Source organism: Peromyscus eremicus, chromosome 7, assembly GCF_949786415.1.
Source record: "Peromyscus eremicus chromosome 7, PerEre_H2_v1, whole genome shotgun sequence".
NCBI classification, from domain to species: domain Eukaryota; kingdom Metazoa; phylum Chordata; class Mammalia; order Rodentia; family Cricetidae; genus Peromyscus; species Peromyscus eremicus.
In genome coordinates, this window is record NC_081422.1 from 19,841,843 (window position 1) to 19,862,677 (window position 20,835).

The window sequence follows — 20,835 nt, forward strand, 5'->3', positions numbered from 1 at the left end:
GGTCAAGTTCCTTGATCATACTTTATATGTTTGCATTCTTGTACCTAGCCTTCTCTGATCTTTCAGTGTTGGCTTTTCATTCACGCAGCTCTCCGGGAAGTGCCTGTCATTGACAGAGAACAATGGTGCTTATCTAATCAATGGGGCAGTGTAGGCTGAGTGGAAGAAGAAGGATGATAAAAACACCTGTCATTGACAGAGAAGAAGGGTGCTTATCTAACTAACAGTGGTGCTCTGCTTATCTAATCAATGGAGCAGTGTAGGCTGAGTGGAAGAAGAAGGGTGAAGGCATTGGTTGTAACTGGATGTCCATTCATGAGAAAAGCTCACTCTTGGTGCCACTCTGGCTGGCAGTTCACCGCTACAGATGTTGAAGGCTGATGTTGGGTGGCTAGCGGCACCTGTGGCCCTACTGGGCTGTAGCAACAGCAGCAGCAGAGGCCATGTAGGTGGGTCCATTTAGTGCACTACGCTAATGTGGACAGCAAATGCTGGGGTGTTGGAGGGAGCATCTCCATACAGCAGCCTTTGTCCTTTTCCGCCCTTCTATATCCATCTGCTCAGATTCAGCTTCTAATCCGCCATCTTACCTGTAACCAGAAGACTGCCTTCCCTTTTCTTATAACACATTAGTGCTTGGTTATATTTTCAACTCAAGTCAAAAGTAACTCAGCTGTAGCCGAAAGCTCCTGATGGCATCTGGAGGCAGACAAGTCTGGACCCCTTTGCAGCTTCTCTTCTTGATTTGCATTCTATCCCTGGCAAGAAAGCTATTTGGATGTAGTTTACATTATTACTTCAAATTACTGTGACTTCTTTCTCAGGACACTCAATATTCCCAGGCTGGATTTCCAGTTATTATTCTCTCATTTTGGTCCCTTTTAACTTTTATTTCTTTCCATCATTTCTCCTGAATTATAGCACAGTTTATTAAAACTGACCTCTATATCCTAATTCAAGATTCCCAATTTCAAATTTTATCTGCTGGGGCAATTTTAAATTGAGGCACAGGACCTGCTTGGGTTTCCTCACAGCACCCAGGTCTGTTCGTGTTTATCTTCTAAGTTCATCTCTACTTGTGTAATGGGTCCGTGTTCCCAGTTTTCAAAATCTTGGTTTACTCGTAAAAATATTTTTTCCTCTAATTCTTTAGAATGGATCTAGTATTTGCCAAAAGTCAGGTTCTGTGGCTTTCTCTTTGCTCACTAGCAATGATTATACAGGGACTTTTCCTTTTCTTCCTGGAATATAAAAACATGGATACCAGAGCCCTAAACTGCAGCTACCCTTGCAGCTTTCCCTCTTCTGAGCTCTGCTGAGCCAAGCATGCTCTACCTACCTGGTCTAAGGAAGCTTTAGGAGTTACAGTCTCTGACACTACTTAACAGTGAGGAACGTTGCAGTGGGCCAGCAATATCTCACTCCTTCAAGATAAAATCCCTTGGCCACCGTGAAATAGTCTCTTCTCATTAGTGAAAACTGAAATTGTAGGCAAAGATGCGAGGTGAACATTTTTATGTTCTTTAGTCTTCAGGCAAGCACTTATTTACTTTCCCTTGAGTGAAATCAATATGCCAATCTCTTTTATAGTCTAATTCCCATTTCTTTTTATGCTCTTTTAATTAGTGAAATACTTCCCACAGCCCAACAATATGTTGGCTGTAGGTCTTGGTTTTGTCTTTATTAACCAATGATCATAATTTCCTGAGTCCTTGTAGGTGCCCAATTGGGAACTGAATTCATGAAAGCTAGCCAAATGCTGTCATATAATTAATGACAAGAAGTATTTGAGTAGAACTATAGCATTAATTTTTTACAAGTATGTCATCCTAATGTTAAGAAGTACAAAAAGATCCACAGAGACCTGGAGAGATGGCTAAGTAGTTAAGAGCTTCTACCATTCTTGCAGAGGACCAGAATCAGCACCCCCTGAAACAGTTCACAAATAGCTGTTACTCCAGTTCCAGAGGGGTCCAGCACCCTCTTCTGTCCTCTCTAGGGTATCTTTTGTCCTTCCTAGGCACCACAGATATATACACAAACTCCTACATAGGACACCCACACATATGCATTATTCAAAAATGAAAATAAATCTTTCTTTTTCTATTGATAGAGCAGGGAAGCTTCACATATGAACTCACAGCAGTTGTAACCCCATGCATAGCACCTGTGCAAATCTAAGCCAGCATGGAGAGGTGAGTTGGGCATATGGTTCCATCCCCACCCCTTCCCAGGCCAGGAATTATTGCCAATTCTTAGCTGCTGTGAGAGGAAGGGTAAGTTTTCTCTAAAAAGATAGGCCCAAATAGGTAAACTATGCTTCAGTGGAAGACCACACATTCAAGACTATTTGGGCATCACACAGTGACCTTGAAAGGAAAAAGAATAGCAAAAACATAAGACAAAGGACTCAAAGTTGTGTGGGAAGGAAGGGAAGGTGGGTCTGGGAAGACAGAAAAGGTGAATATGGTCTAAACACACTGCACAACATTCTCAAAGAACTAAAAAAGAAAATTTTATTTGGATATAAAAAAAATCTAAAAATCACAAATTATGGAAGATTGTAGCAAGAGTATTTATGTAATAATTTGTTTAGTAAATTAAATTCACAATATACAATATCAATGAACTACAATGTCTGAGATCTGCATGTTGGTCCAATGCTATACAGCATTTTCTTAGTTCTCTGAAGTCTGAAACACAGTTGAAGATACATGAGCAGAAACTGAATGATCGATAATAACTCAGAAATTATAAGGTGAGAAATAAAATACATGTCTCCGAATCTTCCTCTAATTCATAAAGATTAGCACATAATTTAAAGGGATTTTAAATCAATTTTATAGACTGTAGAGGTATAACTTTCACATAAAAGTGTACCCACCTGAAGTGCAGCTTGAAAATGTGGCCAGTGCACACAGTCACACAACCATCGGCATTATTGAATTTAGTAACACTTCAGTTACGCCTCAGAAGTTCCGCAGTCACCCCTTGACAAGCAATCAAACCGCCCGCTGGAAAGCACTGGTGTGCTGCCTCAGTACAGTTTTACCTTTCATAGAACACCATATAAATAGAATCACATGAATTACCCATTTTTGTGCTTGGCTTCCTCCATGCGGTATGTCACCTGGATTCATCTGTGGTTGAGTATCTCCGTTTACTCTTTATCGCTGAACAGTTCACCGCCTGGAGAGCTAACACTGTGTTCACCTGCTCAGTCATTCCTGAGCACACGACTCCTACTCTGTTAGGAGGAATGCTGCCATCAACATTTGCATGACGTTGTTTAGAAGAAGGGAGTTTTCATAGTCCTGGGATAAGGGAATAATTGGGTAATGTGACATTTTTAACTTTTTGATTGTCCATTAGTCTGTCTCTGTGTGTAGGTCACAGCACACATGCCACATATGCTCAAGATCTGAGGACACGTTCGTTGGGAGTCAGTTTTCTCCTTTCACCATGTGGGTTCTGGGATGGAACTCAGGCTATCCGACTTGGTGAGGATTGCTTTTACCCACTATCTCTCTAGCCTTTTTTTTTTTTTTTAAGCTTTTCAAGTAACGTCCAGCATGTTTTCTGAAGTTGCTGCATATTTTAAATTTCCACTAATGGTACATGAGGCCTATTTATCCATATTGTTATACTGCTCTTCATACTGTCAACCTTTAAAAAACTATTCTAAATATGAATATTTTCAAGCATATTTAAAGACAAAAACCACATCTGGGTGTCTTTCCAGGATTGCCAGCATCCCTGGGTATCTCATATTTATGCAGCTTTTCAGCCAGCCAAATTCATGCAACATTGATTATCTGTTCTTTAATAGAGACATCTTGAATCTCATTTCCAAAATTTTCCTGTTGCCTGAGTGCTGGGGCTACCACTGTCCTTCGTCCAGTTCCAGCCATCTCCCCATCAGCCCCCTCCCACCCTCCATTGCCACCACCATTTCCTGAACTGAGTCAGTTCACTGCTTGGCAGTATTTCTACCATCTGCCTGCATCCTGGCTATCTGAAGCCGCCTGAGTAGCACCAGCTCATCCGGTCCAAACTGCTGAGGGAGAAGAACAAGTTACTATGCCACCTGTCAGGCCAAAGGTCCCCAGTGAGCTTCCTAGAATACTGCTGTGTGTATTTGCAACAGATGTGCTGATCTTGGGGGGTTTGTATACCCAGGGTCAAGTCAGTCAACCTATTCCAATGGACATCCAAACAGATACAGTGCATGTAAGAAATGGGAAACACTGAAGAAAGTGTCCTTCATGCAGCCAGTCTTCCATAGAACTTTCCAGGACCAGGGAGCTCAATCAGAAGTTTTCAACAAACATAAATAAGAAAAGTAGAAATGTTGTGATGAATATACTACAGCTATTACAAATAAAGAAAGGGGGTTGGAGAAAAGGAACCAGAGAAGCCTGCAAAGCCAGTGACAGCTAAAAAGCTGCAGAAGAAAGATCAATAATTGGAGGCAAAAAGAAAAAAAAATGTTGGCCTGAACAAAGCTGCAGAGTCCACTGTTGGCCTTGAGGACTTGATGGCCCTGTGAGGGGTCAGTGGCCAATGGGAAGACAACAGTGCCATTCCTGAATGACGACCTGGACATTGTGGTTTCTAATCCCTTACCTGCAACTGTCCTGCCCCCGCTTAGAGGACTGCCTCTGTAGCTGCAGATGTTACTCTACCATAACATCTGGGGACTTGGATCTGTCCAACGGAGATCCAAACTACTAAGTTAGAAGAAATTGGAGAGAAATGACTCTCCAAAGACTCCATCTCACCTTGATATGGAACAGGGACCACCCAACAACAAAACACTCCTGGTATGTTTACAGGACCCACAAACACACCATTTAGCTCCCAAGCAGTGGCTGCATTTCAAGGCTTTCCTGCCATAGTGTACCAGTGCCTGAGGTCCCCAGCCTTTTAGGAAGGGGGACAAGACAGAGTACAAGCATGATGGTGGGACATGTCTATGCTCAAATGGTTATGGAAGTCATACAAACTGCATTGATTCCACTTCATCAGATCGATCCTGTGTACAGGGATGAATGGGGCACAGATGGGTGCACCACAGAGTAAGTCTGGCCCACTACAAGCTCTGCAGTCTCCCTGAAATCTCTCATGAATGAACCAGCAGGGTGGTCAGAAGCTCCTCAGGTCAGACTCTGAGCTCACAACTGAGGAAGTCAAAGCTGCAAGAGTTTCATCCAGAACTGACATGCTGCATTTCTCACTGCAATACATCTAAGTTCTCCTGTTTATTCACATACACATTTTTTTTTTTTTTACCACTGGGGGGAGAGACTGGTAGGGAAAGAGGGAGGGAGAAACTGATCGGGCTGGGAAAAAAAGAATTGATTAATTAATAAAAAAAAAAATTGCCTGGTTGACCGTGGTGTTGGTCTGCACTCACTAAGCTTGATGTGGGGAAAGCAGGTTGAGTAATTGTCCTGTGGAGGGCAACTTTGCTTATATTTCCCATGGCATCATAAGGCACTTGGAGAAGAAGCTAAGTCAACTTGAGTAACTGGTTGTACTCTTAAAACTGTAGCTCTAATGTTTGCATATAAGGAAAGTATTATCATGTTAGTAATACCTGTGACAGTGTAACCCCACCCCCAAATGAGCCAGTCATCCTGTAGGAAGGGAATGCATGATAACATGTTTAATCACATAAACAGAATGTGAACACATCACTGAGTACTGTTTTCCAGTACATCAGACTCTCCCACTTCCACTCCACTGTGCTGCTGTTGCAATATGCTCAATATGGTTAGTGAAAGGAAGACAGACTTAGATGTCACAAGGAAACTTAATCTAATGAATGTTTCAAGAACTCAAATTTTCTCTACCTCTTCTTAGATATGTACATAGTGCTAACATAAAGTCCTTTTCCTGCACTATATGCAGAAAGGACCACTCAAAAACGGTACTTTTAATGCCTGAAGATATACCTAGGTGTATAACAGTAACTTTGTTTACATTTTTATTGTGCCTAGTGTTGAGGGATATTTGTTCCCACTGTAGCACTCCAAGACTGCCAATAAAGTTAACTATAAATCTATGAATCGGGGGTGGAGTCAATGACCAGTCTACTGGAATTAGCCATAGAGATTTTGGAGGACTCAGATAGTGAGACACAGGAAGAGCTGGAAAGGGGCTTGAAGAGAGAGATTTAAGAGCCTTTTTGATCTGGAAAGGGTGGAGAGAGGAGGGTCAGCTGATCGTTCTTCCACTGCTCTTTGGGTCTATCAGATTTTTACTCCAATATTTGATTCCAGAGTTTTTATTAATAATAGAACAATTCAGATAAAAAACTTCAGCCTAGTATTGACAAAATGTTATTTCCCGGTATTAAACAGAAGAATTAACACACCACAAAAACTCTTCCTGTTCACTCCTTTTGTCGTTTTTCTGCCACCTAATCTAACCCTAACCCAACTCTGTTTTGTAAAATGGAGTTTTAGCTATGGTGGGTAAGGGAGGGGCAGGGACAGTCACACTGAAACATCAGTTATTTTGCAATAAACCTCTTCAAGTTGTTGCTTACCTTGGGTCAATTTCTGTGTTCTTATTTTTTTTTCAATTTATACTAATGGTCTGGGCAGAAAATGCCCCCTCTCCTCCTTTTACCACCATGTTGCCACCACAGAAAGAGTACTCTTAGTCCATTTGTGTGGGTTGGTGACTATCTACTTTTATCTCTTTATAACCACAATACTCAACAAAAACATCTTAAAGGAGAGCAGGTGTATTTTGGACCATGAGTTTCCAGGGTTTCAGTCCATTGCAGCAGGGAAGGCATGGTGCAGCAGCCTGTTTCCTGGGTGTGGGCACATGTGCTGGCCACTATTCACATCATAGTGGACCAGGAAGCAGAAGCAAGATAGGCTATAAGGATGTTGTTCTCAGTCTGTGGGTCATGACCATCAGAAAACACAGATATTTACATTATGGTTCATAATAGTAGCAAAATTACAGTTATGAAGTAGAAATGAAAATAATTTACGGTTGGGGGTCACAGCATGAGGAGCTGTATTAAAAGGTCACAGCATTAGGGAGGTTGAGAACCACTGCTCTAAGGGCTGAGCATTAACTTCAAAGATCTGCCCCTAGGAATCCACTCCTACCAGGTAGACGTCCCCACCTCCTGTAAGTTCTATCAGATCACAAGACAGTGTCATTGTTTAGGGAACAAACATTTAAAGCTTGAGCCTGTGAGTGACATTTCAGAATTAAAACATATGTTAGAAAGAGCTACATACACACACACACACACACACATACACACACACACACACACACACACACACACACACACACACACACACACACTGATGTCAACTGCCCCTTTTATGTGTTCCTGAACCAGGCTGTGAAGGCCTTGACAGGAAATATAGCATAGGCTAGAGACATAGGAACTTGGAGTTTTGGAAGAAGGATCCAGTTCTTATGCACATTCAGTCAGGAGAAGCAGAAAGGTGGGTCACAGTGAGTCTGAGCTTCGTCTGATGAGAGAACAGCAAAGAAGAATGTGAGGCATAAGAACAATGAATAATTTACTTGTCTGTGGATGAATTACATGTTATTTTAAAGACAATGATAGTCCATTACTCTCTGTCTTCAGAAAGGATTTTAATACAAAAGAAAATGGTCAAAAGTAAAATTAACAATAAGGACAAAGTTTCTTTATTGAATATTTGAATGAGCCATAGGGAAAAATTATTAAATTATTTTTTATTAAATTTCCTTTAGCACATTCAGAGTAGAAAGAAAAAAAGCACTCTGGCTTGGAATGCTGAAATGAAATTAAGATGGAACCCAAGGGTACTTGATACTCTTTCTAGATGTGAAAGACAATGAACAATTTGTCTAAAATTGTGCTAAGAGTGTGTTTGTAAGCATGTAAGAAAGGTACCTCATGGTGCTTGCTAAGGATGCCCATCCTCTCCCAGTAAAGCTGTAGTATTCAATTGATTAGTACAAGGTTTTGTATTAGAATGTTTTAGTTATCAGGAACATAAGAGTGTGTTGCAGAGCCAGAATACAGGCTTCAAGTGGAAAGAATCTCCACGTTTGTTATTTGTGCTTACATTATTGTCTGCTGACACGTCTTGCCTGCTTCAGTTGCTGTGTTCTGTGCCTTTCATAAAAACAACTCGACTCTGAGATGAATGAGTCTCCACGTAACATCGAAAAATGAGAAAATCACCATGTACGCTAGACATTATTAGAAGGATAAATATTGCACTCATCTCTGGCTTTAAAAAAAAAAGGAAAAAGTACATATAATACAAAATTATCCCTGATGGGAGATGCAAGAAAATCAGAAAGGAGCCATTCTAAGTACACAGAATGAGGACCCCCACTTTCATATCTTCAAGGCTGAAATTTTGTTTTCTTATTTATGGATTTTTTTATTTAGTTGTTCTAAAATGTGTCCAAGTCTAAATGCATTGTGCCTTTTGAAACGTGTTTGTTTAGTTTGGTCACAATAATTCTGCTACTGCCCTCGTCATACAAATGACTTCTAAGAAATAGAAAGGATAATTACCATGTCATAATACCAGTCAAGATTCTATCAAATATATCAAACACCGAGTTTGTATCCAGGGATTTTTTTAGGGCAATTCAAATATTTCTTCCACCTTCCATGCTGATAGAGTCTGTGGAGATAATTTTTTGGCAGTCTGAAGACATTAGTAAGAAGCACTCATTTTCTTAGTCACCTAGGTAGAAGGGATGACTCATGCAAGAGTTAAGCTCTAATTAAATGCCAGAGTGAGGGGCGGCCACTTAGGAGATTCACAGCCTTTTAATTTGTTTCGGTGATACTTCATTTGTATCCACTGAGCATCTTTATAACCACCTAATTCATGTTTCTGCTTTCTCTCCATGCACCCTTTGTCTTCTCCTGCGCTATGAAATTACTAGAATCAGAATTTATATCTATTTTGGGTGTGAATCTCACACAGTGCTTATTTCCTCTGTGGAATTTCATACCACAGTTCACAGTAATGTTTGCTAAATGAATTAATTATACAAATTTATTCTCACTATTTATGTATGAAACCGATATTTCTTTGGTTTATGAACAGGTATCAGATGAATAAAGGTGCAAAAGTTAAAATTGGCATACATTAATGAAAGGTGCATAGATAAAGGGCTGCCACATTTTAAAATCTATTCTTTCACAAATTATATGTATATTATACATACATAATTATATGTATGTAGAAGTAAAAAGTATATATTATTATATATATATAATGCATTTTGATTATATTCACCCTATTGTCCTCTCTAAACTCCCTCCCACTCTACCTGGGCCTCTTTTTTTTCCCCAACAATCCCCATGCTACTACCATGTCTTTGTGTGTCTATGTGACTTGCTGCATTTAATTAAAGCTGCTTGCAAGAGTGTGGGTGAGATTTGTTGATTTGAGTAAGTACAACTTACTAGTGGCTGTACTGAGCTGCATGACTCCTCTTCCTCCACCAACCATTAAAAACCTGTAGCTCACCAGGGAGGGGTGGGGCATTTTGAGCTCCTCACTCATTCATGCTAGAATGTTGGTGGACCCCATCTCGTGCATGTCATATGCAGGTAACCACTTCTCTGTGAGCTCACAGGCGCTAAATCCATGTCTTGTCCAGAAGACTGTTCCACAGCACTCCTTCCCATCTTCCTGCTCTCACAATCTTTCTGTCCCTCCATCCATGTTCCCTGAACCATGGAGGGGTGATACTGATGTTCTGTTTAAGGCTGAACACTCAACAGTCACTGATTCTCATCATTTTGACCTGGTATGAGTTTCTGAATTTGCTGCCGCCCACTCCAAAAAGGAGGTTCTCTGACCAAGACTGGGAGAAGCGCTAATTCTACAGGTATAACATAAATACTTAGTGAACAGTTGGCTGTCATAGCCAGAGCAGAACATCAGCAGGTTTTCCCTTAGGGCCTATAAATTCTCCAGCCTTGGGGATTTGAACAGGCTTACAGTTCCAGACATGAGTGCTCTCCAGTGGTGTGCATTTCAAACCCAGGGAGAAGGCAGTTGGTAAGGCTGACTGTTAATAATAGTCAGTGAGCTGTTTATTCTCAGGAGGGCACTGTGGTGTGCTTACTATCCTCAGCACTAGTCTAATAGAAGAAAATGACACCTCAACCATGATAGGAGTTGCCATATTCTAGAGGCAACAATAACAAATGAGGATTGTAGGTGAGAAAAGCATGAGTGATATCATTGGGAAATTTCCTTTACAGTAGGAGAGAACCAGGATTAGCAGCCAGATGAAGTTTGTCTAGGAAAACTAGAAGAGGAATCTAATGGACTGTGGCTAACTTTCCAGAAAGGGAACCCAAGATCACATGACTAATTCCAACAGCAGTACCCTGGGGAATACTTCCCGTTTGGACTTAAGGGAAAAAGTGAAGGATAAGATTTCCTCAACAGCCAGGTGGACATGAAACCACACAAGACTCTAAACAGATTGGCATGGAAACGTAACGTATCTCCCTTTGAAAGAAACAAATGAAGATCATTAGCTGTGACTTTAACCATGTTGAGAAAGTATTGAAAATAGACAGCAGGAATTCAAGAAGGAAATGTTAGCAAACAAAGCTGCCAAGCCAACAGACAATATTTCAAGTATTTGAAGAAAAGAGGGCATTTTTCCCATCCCATTGCAGAATTGTTCTCAGAGTAACGTGGCCTCTATGAGGCACAGCAACATATGGTGATAATGATGAGGCTTTGGCCAAGACATTGGTCAGAATGCAGGAGTCTGGGGGAGACAGGGAAACTGGAGGAAAGAGAATGGGTATTTAAGGAGAGAGAAGAGCCCAGCATATCAAAGGGAGATCTGAACATTGGTAGCAATGATGAAAGCCCTGTGTGCTGGGGATTTCTATTTTATACTTATAAATGATGTGAGTTGTCCAATTCTGTTAGTGCAAAGTCTTTTATATTTGCTAAGTATGACCTTGGGTTAAGAATATTTTGAGACACTAAGTGGCAGTTGAGTGTTCAACTTGAGATGAGGAAATGGTATGGAGAAAAAGGGGGTGTGCACGAAATGAAAGTCAGACATTTTTAAAAGGGGAACCAAGGAAAGTATGACCTGCTCAGCACTCCTGACCTGAGAGAGCTGAAGTGTCCTTTATTCTCTACTTCAATGCTGTGGCAGTTTGGGGCAATTTTATTTAAATCTTCATGGACAATATGACCTGCAACAATAAAGAACTTAGATATCCAAAGGCTTCCATCAAGGTTCCACAGGAAACTCAGAAAAAATATTCACTTATTCATTCTCTGAAGACATTTTCACCATCGGAAGTCTGGTTTAGACATGAGGGATGCAATCATGGACAAAATCATTGAACGTTTCTACATCGTGGGAATTCAATTCAACTAACCACATTAATAGGACAGTTGCAAAAGAAAGCAAAGGAAGGGTTGGTTGGTCTACAGATGAGATACGGGGAAATACAATTGTCATGAATATGTTATTATTTGAATGACAGATTTCTCTCAATTAGGCCATATAGACTCTTGAATTGTAGGAATACCAATTGTCTTAGTCACTGTTCTATTGCTGTGAAGAGATACCATAGTCAAGGCAACTCATATAAAATGAATTGAGGCCTTGCTTACAGTTTCAGAGACTAAGTCAGTTATCATCCTGGAAGGGAACATGTAGTATACGTGGGGCTGGAGGAGAAGCTGAGAGCTACATCCTGAGCTGCTGGCTGAGAGAGAGACTGGGCCTGGTGTGGACTTTTGAAATATCACAGCCTTTGGTGGTAGTGCTGCACATCTTTAATCCCAGCACTCAGGAGGCAGAGGCTGGCAGATCTCTGTGAGTTCCAAGCCAGTCTCTTTGTCTACAAAGCAAGTTCCAGGACAGTCAGAACTTTTACACAGAGAAACCCTGTCTCAATAAAACAAAACAAAACAAAAACAAACAAACAAAACAAAAACAAAAAGAAAAAAAGAAATGTCACAGCCCACCCCCAGTGACACACTTTCTTCAACAAGGCCGTATATCCTAATCTGTTTCAAATAGTACCACTCCCTGATGACTAAGCATTCAAATATATAAGCCTTTGGGCCCATTTCTTCTTCTTCTTTTTTTAAATATAATTCTTTATTGATCTTTTGGGAATTTCACATCATGCACCCAAATCCTGCTCACCTCTCAGTCCCTCCATATCCTCATCTAACCTCTGAAGCATCCCTCCCAAAATAGCTTCCCTAAAGAATCAACTAAAAACAAAACAAAACAAAAACGTCTTGCTTCTCCATTCTTCCAAATGTCTTCATTCATCCTAGTGGCATTGGGAGCGGTAGCATGTCACACAGTTTACCCTTTTGTCCAGTCAGCCCCACCCACAAAATGTTCATTACAATGATTCATCGGTCTGGTTCAAGGCCTCTGGCACACCATCATCATTGGACCCTCACCAAAGCTCCTCTTGGATATCCTGCCAATGATCTGGGTCATGGAGATCCTGTGATTAATGTTCTGCAGAACCAGTCCCTTCACGTACTTCAGCAGGTCATAGATGGGGTAGATGTTAGGGTGGTCCAACTCAAGGCCCAGGATGTAGGTCTGGGTGATAGTTGAGCTGGTCATTCCAGGCCACTGGGGCTGCCCTGCTCAGATGAGGAATGGAGCCAGCTCCCCTATGCCCATGCCATCAGGGCTCAGCTCTCCCATGGGTGTCAAGGCCAGCTCTCCTACTGAGTGTCCAGTGAGGGGCAGAACCAGCTATCCTAAACCCATTCTTATTCAAACCACCACACCAATCAATCAAGTAGGTCTTCACCTTCCAAGATTATTCCCCATTCCAGTAGAAAAAGAAGGAAATTGAATAAAAGGAAACATAAAGTCAATATGGTCTTAGAGCACACTTTTCTAACTTATGTTCAATCCAGGCAGGTAGTCTGGACCTTGGATGGGTTCACCTGCCTAGATGTGTGCCAGGAATGTGTGTGTGAGTGTGTGTGTGTGTGTACATGAAAAATGCTCAAACAGCATTTACTATGGGAAAACACAAAATGTGAGGCATACAAGTTTATAATAAGTCAAGGGAATGGGGGGGCGCACATCAAACAGCATAAAAGGATGTATAAGAAAACCATTCAGCAACCTCCTATCTGGTAACCCAAGTGGAAACATAAAAGAGAGTTTTAAGGAAGATTTCTTGCTAGACCAGACAATACTGGTCCTAGAAGTGATGGGTCACTAAACAAAAACTCCAATGCCAAGTGTGGGGTACTTCCACAGGATTCATTGTTCAGAGAGGACCCCAAAACAATACAGGCTCTTGCTGTTTCTCTTGGTAACCCATCATAACTAGTTGATAAGACCCTGTTGCTGTAGACACTCTATGTGTTGAATTGGAAATGAAGAGAAATAAATTCTAGAACTGGTCTGGAAGATTCATTTCTGCTGGCTAGCTTGCTGTCATGGTGCCAGATAATGCTAATAAGGCTGCTGTTGTGTGGAAGTACCAATGGTCTAACCCAACTGTGAACGCTTTGAACTATAATATCACCTCCTAGAAAAGATGTGTCCATTGTGGCAATAGTAGTATGGCTGTCTAGGGGCAACCAATAACTCTATAATTGGGCCTGGGGCTTGATGAATATCAGGAAATTCATGCCTCATACAGGAAACCTGTTCCCAAACTCATGACCCTGGAAAACTATAGCATCAAACTACCTCCTAACTATGTATGTCTATGTTCACAGAAAAAGGCTGTAAGCCTTAATCAGAGAAGCCTCTCTTGCAGTGAATGGAGGTAAATGCAAAGACACATAGCTGTACAAGATACCAAGAATAAGAAGCGTTGGTGGCTCAGCCTTAAAGAAGACATTTATAGCATCCCCATAAGGCTAAGGGAGCACTGCGGAAGAGGAGATGGAATGAAGGGAGGAGCTGAAGGGGAGGAAGAGGGCCTGTGAAATACCATATTCTAAGTATGACGCAAACATGGCAACCATGAACTCCTCACAGCAGCTGAGTATCCTGGCATTGGGTCCACAGAAGTCTGACCCTCCTAACAGTCAGGTATAAAGGGGCAAAGGACTCATGGGACACTTCCACTTATTGCTGTTCTATTGGTAACCAGCAGATTTTGGGGGAAAGGAAAGGCAGAGTATTCAGCTGTGTGCCACTGGTGAGCCCACCAGGTTCTGAATGTTAGCTCCAACCCTAGTTACACTCTGTGGTACACTATACAGACCCTAAGTAGTAAATGGAGGAAAGAGATTTGTAGGGAGGAGGAATGCTAGGAGGAGCGGGAAGGAAAAAGGATGGGGTTGGGGTTGACCACAATACATAGTGTACATGTAAGAAATTGTGAAGAACAAAAATGACTAATGAAACAGAAAAACTAGAAAAGAAATAATTACAATAATGTACTATGCCCCCAGAAAATGTTAATACTGTTTCTCCAAATTGTCTGTTTGTGGTTCATACAAAACCCTTTATTACAAGACCTTGCAATAAATTCACAGGGAGTATTATTTAATTATTACAATGTACCTATAATTTTCTTCTGTTCAGTTTCCTTTTTTGAATTTGTCACATGGTATGATAATAATAGCTAGCATTTATTAGGTATGTGTCAATTGCCTGGTTCCTGGTCACATGATTCTCTTTTAGTCTCACCAACAAGCCTGGGGCACTACTGTTTAATCTGCCTTTTATGGATATCCATCTTTAGCCTGCAGGATTTGTTATTTTTCAAGGTTACATGACCAGCAGAGGACAGTTCACATGGCAAGAAAAAAGGACAATATGAACTCTCCACAGCCAAAACTGAGAGAAAGCACATGTTGCTTCCTGCATATCAGGAGAAGTCTATGTGGTGTTTATTTGGATTTCAGGAGTTCAATCAGGGCAAAAACAATGAGTCATCAGAGCCAAAAATCTAAAGCTGCCCTGAGGATGACTAAGAAACTTAAGCTCTGAAACAGTGCTTACATTTATGTGTTTGGAATACTATCTTTCACGAATGTAACAATCATTCCAAACGGTCGGGCACTGGAGGCGGACCACACATTGAAAGCAAAGGTAAGCCTCGGATGCTGGGTGCAGACTCTCAGTGAGGAAGTTAGCTTTCGCTGAATCACAAGCAGGCATTACATAAACAGTTAACATGTGCGTCTTAAAACACGTCCACACACCACCAGAGTCTGGGACGACACAGTCTTTTTAAATAAACTCATTAATTCAGGAATCCTTCCATCAGCACCTTCCAAAGCGGCTCATTAGTTTGACTGCCCTTCTGTATCCACAGAGTGAGAGTTCTGCACCAAGTCACCACTGATCAAAGCTAGGCTCAAAGATGTGACCCAGCACAACAATTAGTACCAGCTTTTCACCTGAGATGTAGGTATGAGGTTGCTGAGATTTTTTTCCATAGATTCAGAGGAAAGAGTAACTAGAGGAGGGTTTTCTATAGAGGACTTCTGGTTTTAACCTCTATCAAGTTCGACAGTAACATTTAATGAAAGGAACTTCCGGGCCAGTGAGTGAGTCAACATAGATATCAAAGGCTCTCTTTTCATGAATATTTTTATCCCGTTGTCATGGACAGATTCATGAGGCAACAGATCGGAGTGTGGAAGGTGATTCAGATCCTCATTTCTGTGATGGAATTTGAGTTCTGATGGCGGCCACGGTGCAGAGCGACCACAGGGGAGCTGCCTGTGCAAGCAACTCAAAGCCATGTGATCTTCAACCATTTTCTCTGTAGAAGGAAAGGATTCACAAATAAGAACTATTAAACACAAAAGGAATTTAAAAAATTTAATCAACTTTTTCTTCACATGACTTTCCATGTACTATTGGAGTCATTGATGTCCAGGACATGGCTTTTAGCTTACATTAAAACTAAGGCTATTTAACAATGTTTTCTTGGGAGCCAATTCTACGTCACACTCTAGGGAAATGAAGACATGAGCAAGGGGACATACATATACTGACATCCATGTCCCTATCATCAGCTGGCAGAAAAATGTCAGCAAGAGCAGAAATGAAAGAGGAAACTGGGATATTAACTAACACCTCCTGGTAGGTACTAGATCCTGTCCCTAAGTTGGAGTCTCAAGGCTACTTGTGAACAGCTCAGTGTCTCCCATAGGTTGATGAACCCATTCAATGCACTCTCTGTAAACCTTTGCTATCCAATGCTTGCTTTGTTGATTTCTTACACAAGAGCTGAAAAACTAGAATCATGACTTCAAATCAATTATTTGAGCACACAGTTTTAATTCCATCTTCTATAGAGTATGTAACTTACAAGGTTATAGAGAATTAAATTAGATTACATTCATAAGCAGCATCCTGCATATAGTAAGCACTCCATAAACAACAGGTATTTTGTCATTGTCATTCTTACCACTACTGACTAAAGAGGGCTGTACCTATCACCAAAGTGCCCTGGTATAGTGTATTATAATAAAACCAATCCAATTTGGACTTTGTTCTTATGTTTATCTGATAGAAATAAATTACTCAGAAGAAATAACAATTTACAAGTGGGTCAATACCAGATGAACTAAGATATTTGGAACTCCACTGACTTTGTTGGAAACAGGTCAGTCATCACTGGCAGGGGTGGCACTCCCAAATCTCAGGGAGGAGCTGGTGAGAATCACCTCTGATAATGCTCATAGTCTTCACTGTGAGGAAGGCAGGACGCTGGCAGGAAAATAGAAGAGACAAACTCGACCTCCTATTGGAGGGGTTTGGTACATCTTTGTGGCCATGTGTGTGCTATAGTCCAATGCATGTGCTGGAGTCCAGTGTGTGTGCTGTAGTCCAGTGTGTGTGCTGGAGGAGTCCAGTGTGTGTGCTGGAGGAGTCCAGTGTGTGTGCTGTAGTCCAGTATGTGTGCTGTAGTCCAATGTGTGTGCTGGAGGAGTCCAGTGTGTGTGCTGGAGTCGTGTGTGTGCTGGAGTCCAGTGTGTGTGCTGTAGTCCAGTGTGTGTGCTGGAGGAGTCCAGTGTGTGTGCTGGAGGAGTCCAGTGTGTGTGCTGTAGTCCAGTATGTGTGCTGTAGTCCAATGTGTGTGCTGGAGGAGTCCAGTGTGTGTGCTGGAGTCGTGTGTGTGCTGGAGTCCAGTGTGTGTGCTGTAGTCCAGTGTGTGTGCTGGAGGAGTCCAGTGTGTGTGCTGGAGGAGTCCAGTGTGTGTGCTGTAGTCCAGTATGTGTGCTGTAGTCCAATGTGTGTGCTGGAGGAGTCCAGTGTGTGTGCTGGAGTCGTGTGTGTGCTGGAGTCCGGTGTGTGTGCTGTAGTCCAGTGTGTGTGCTGGAGGAGTCCAGTGTGTGTGCTGTAGTCCAGTATGTGTGCTGTAGTCCAATGTGTGTGCTGGAGGAGTCCAGTGTGTGTGCTGGAGTCGTGTGTGTGCTGGAGTCCAGTGTGTGTGCTGGAGTCCAGTGTGTGTGCTGGAGGAGTCCAGTGTGTGTGCTGGAGTCCAATGTGTGTGCTGGAATAGTCCAGTGTGTGTGCTGGAGTCTTGTGTGTGCTGTAGTCCAGTGTGTGTGCTGTAGTCCAATGTGTGTGCTGTAGTCCAATGTGTGTGCTGTAGTCCATTGTGTGTGCTGCAGTCCAGTGTGTGTGTGCTGTAGTCCAGTGTGTGTGCTGTAGTCCAGTGTGTGTGTGTGCTGCAGTCCAGTGTGTGTGTGTGTGTGTGCTGTAGTCCAGTGTGTGTGTGCTGTAGTCCAGTGTGTGTGCTGTAGTCCAGTGTGTGTACTGTAGTCCAATGTGTGTGTGTTGGTCCAGTGTGTGTGCTATAGTCCAGTGTGTGTGCTGGAGTCCAGTGTGTGTGTGTGTGCTGTAGTCCAGTGTGTGTGCTATAGTCCAGTGTGTGTGTGTGCTATAGTCCAATGTGTGTGCTGTAGTCCAGTGTGTGTGCTGTAGTCCAGTGTGTGTGTGTGTGTGTGCTGTAGTCCAGTGTGTGTGCTGTAGTCCAGTGTGTGTGCTGCAGTCCAATGTGTGTGCTATAGCTCAGTGGGATGAACTTGTTAATAAAGAAGCACAAGCAACCTGAAACACCATTTAGTAAAAGAGCGATGGGACTTTGTTCGGTTTCCTCCAAGAACCATGAAGCTGGTAGTGAGGCATTTAAATGTGAAACTGCTGGAATGTTATATCCTGCTAAAGCTTTGATAGTCCATGTCTGAGAAACCTGCAGAAACGGAATCCCGGGACTGCCCCAGGTCGGTTTGTAGTGCTGTGAGGAGCGTGCTCCATCCTGAGAACCAATCCATCAAGAGCAATGCCAACATCATGTGCTGGCTTCTGCTCCCAAGAGCTTCCCTGTGTTTATTCATATAAGCCTCAGTGTTCTAAGATGAAGTTGTTCACTTCTCATGCCATTCTAGAGACAAGGAAACAGGCAGGGAGAAGGTAAGAAACTTCAGGAAATTCATAAAGTAAAAATCCAGACTTGCACCTCAGCAGTCTGGTCCACTTCATGCTAGTGGCACCTCAGAAAATCCACCCACCAATCACTACTACTAAAAATAGGAACATTTCGTAAAGAAAGCTCATTTAGCCAAGTGCCAGGCTCCTGCTACTTGCTCCACACTTGTTATCTTAATTCATTCACGACAGATTAGCTTCATTATTATTTCTATCTTATCAATGAAGAGCAGAGGCTATAAGGGGACATAGTGAAGCTAAGGGAATTGTTGGTTATTAAAGATGGACATTAACAGAAGGGTAGGGCTGTCAAGGACATGTTTCATGCCGTGCTTGCACGTCATTCTGGAGAATGAGAGTGCATTATAAAGGTGACGGTTAAGGTGGGGAAGAGATGAACAAAGGCACTACACTGTGTTTTCTAGAAGCTCAGAGATACTGTGAGGATGAACAGTAGAGACTCACTCAGGCTGGGGAAATGTTTGGTTTGTGTGAGAAAACAGAGATCACGGTATAAAGAGGAGTGTGGGAGAACAGCTTTGGGACTGTGATAGCCATTCAAAGGAAGATGCTCATAGCTGACTGAGGGTGGGCAGGGCAGGGTGTCAGGAAATGAAGGGAAGGATAATGAGACCTGGGGTTGTTGAGCTGGATATAGGAGGCTGTGGATAGGAAGGTGTCAAAGAATGACTGCCAGGTTTCCAGTACGTGCGTGCAACTGGTCGCTGTCCCCATTCACGATCTCACCTCTGACAGTGTTCTCACAGCTCATCCTGAAGGAGGTTTAGGCTCCTGTGAAAATGAGAGGAAGACAGAGTTATAATAGGGTACGCAAAGTGTACTGGGATAGCACCCTTGAAATATTTGTCTGCCTGACTTTTGAACTGAATTATTTCCATTGCAATCCCATTCCTATTTTGGAGTCAGAAGCCACAGGAAGTAAAATTTAGATGCTGTAAGAAGTCATACTTCTTACATGTGATTCTGGAGTAGAACTGTTGTGTGAGGGCTAGGTCTGGAACCATATTCCCAAACAAACTCACCTTGGGCCTTACTTTCCCCATCCGTCTTCAGATATTCAATCTATTGCAACATACTGCATCATTCACCATTCACCTCTGTACCTGGCTGTTGGTGGTCTGTGTGACAGTTGCCAGTTTTACCAATCCAGGGGCAATATGTTCTGTTTCCATAATGAATTTTGTTCCTTCTCTACAGACAATGTTTATTTTAAAAAGAAATTTGAGTTTTAAATTCAGTTTAATTTCCCCCATCTGGTTGGTGTCCATATGTTTAGGAAAGTTTTTATATTTCAGAAATCCACATTATAAGGCAGAATAACTGACGTAGGAAACTTAGCATAGCTACGTATAAGCAACCCTAGTCACTTATGCAAATCAATCTTCTTGTGACTGTTGGGATAGCTTTTGACTTCAGCTTGGGTGAATTACAAGAAGACTATAGAAGAGAAAGTTTGAAACTCACTCATACTTTACTACCTGAACATTCCAGGAACACCAACTCCTCACCAGGCATCTAGAAATTGTAGCTGATTGAGCAGCGCCCCAAAGGTCAGCAAGGAATGTGTGTCCCTAGGATGGGAAGGCAGTTTGTTATGGCTGCTTCCACCTATCCCCGAGATAGTCTGGAGAGGTGTGAGCTTCTGTTTAGGAACCAGGAAAGAGACTCTCAAAGAGCCTTCTGGGTCTCCACATTGGATTTTTGAAACATCCCTTCTCAAAAATCATCCTGGTAGAGTTTCCCAAGGAATGAAATTTTAAGTGAGTTTGGGCCAAGGTTTAAAGTTATTTTGAATTCTGATTCAAAAGGTATGAAAAATAGATTTGATCCAGCTCAAACTACTTTACTATTTTTGTTCAAATATTTTAAGTAACTGAGCAGGGAAATGAGAAGCTGGGCATCTTCTGTAGCTTTCAGACAAGGCAGAGCATGACTTGCTTTTGTTCCTAGGATGGGTTGTATTAGGCACCTTGGAGAAATTTGAGATCTAAAAATGTGAGAATGTAAACCAGTGTAAGCTCACACATTTCTCCAATTTGGTGCATAGCCATCAGGCTGGGTAAGGCAGGAAGAGAGAGCTAGCCAAATTAGGTGGCACATAATGTCAACCCTGGTGGAAGAATATTAAAAGGCAGGAATGTTTTAACCTGGAGCTGGCATGACAGTGGAGACCAGAAGCCTGTTAGTTATGATGAAGCTTAGTGCCAACAGATTGTGAGGAAAGCCTCACATGTGACTTTCATTACCTGTGTCCTTAGATGTCTTTAGAGGAAACAGGGGACACATCTATGTGGCTGGAGACTCTTGTCACACCTGTATGGGTGGACAGCGTGTGGCATTCAGAGTAGGAGGTGCTGGATTCCAGAC

General features: G+C 42.1%; 1 pseudogene; it reads left to right on the forward strand.

Moving 5' to 3' along the window:
* Positions 1-2,187: 2,187 nt before the first annotated feature.
* Positions 2,188-5,082, forward strand: LOC131914644 (stromal membrane-associated protein 1-like; annotated as a pseudogene).
* Positions 5,083-20,835: the final 15,753 nt, after the last annotated feature.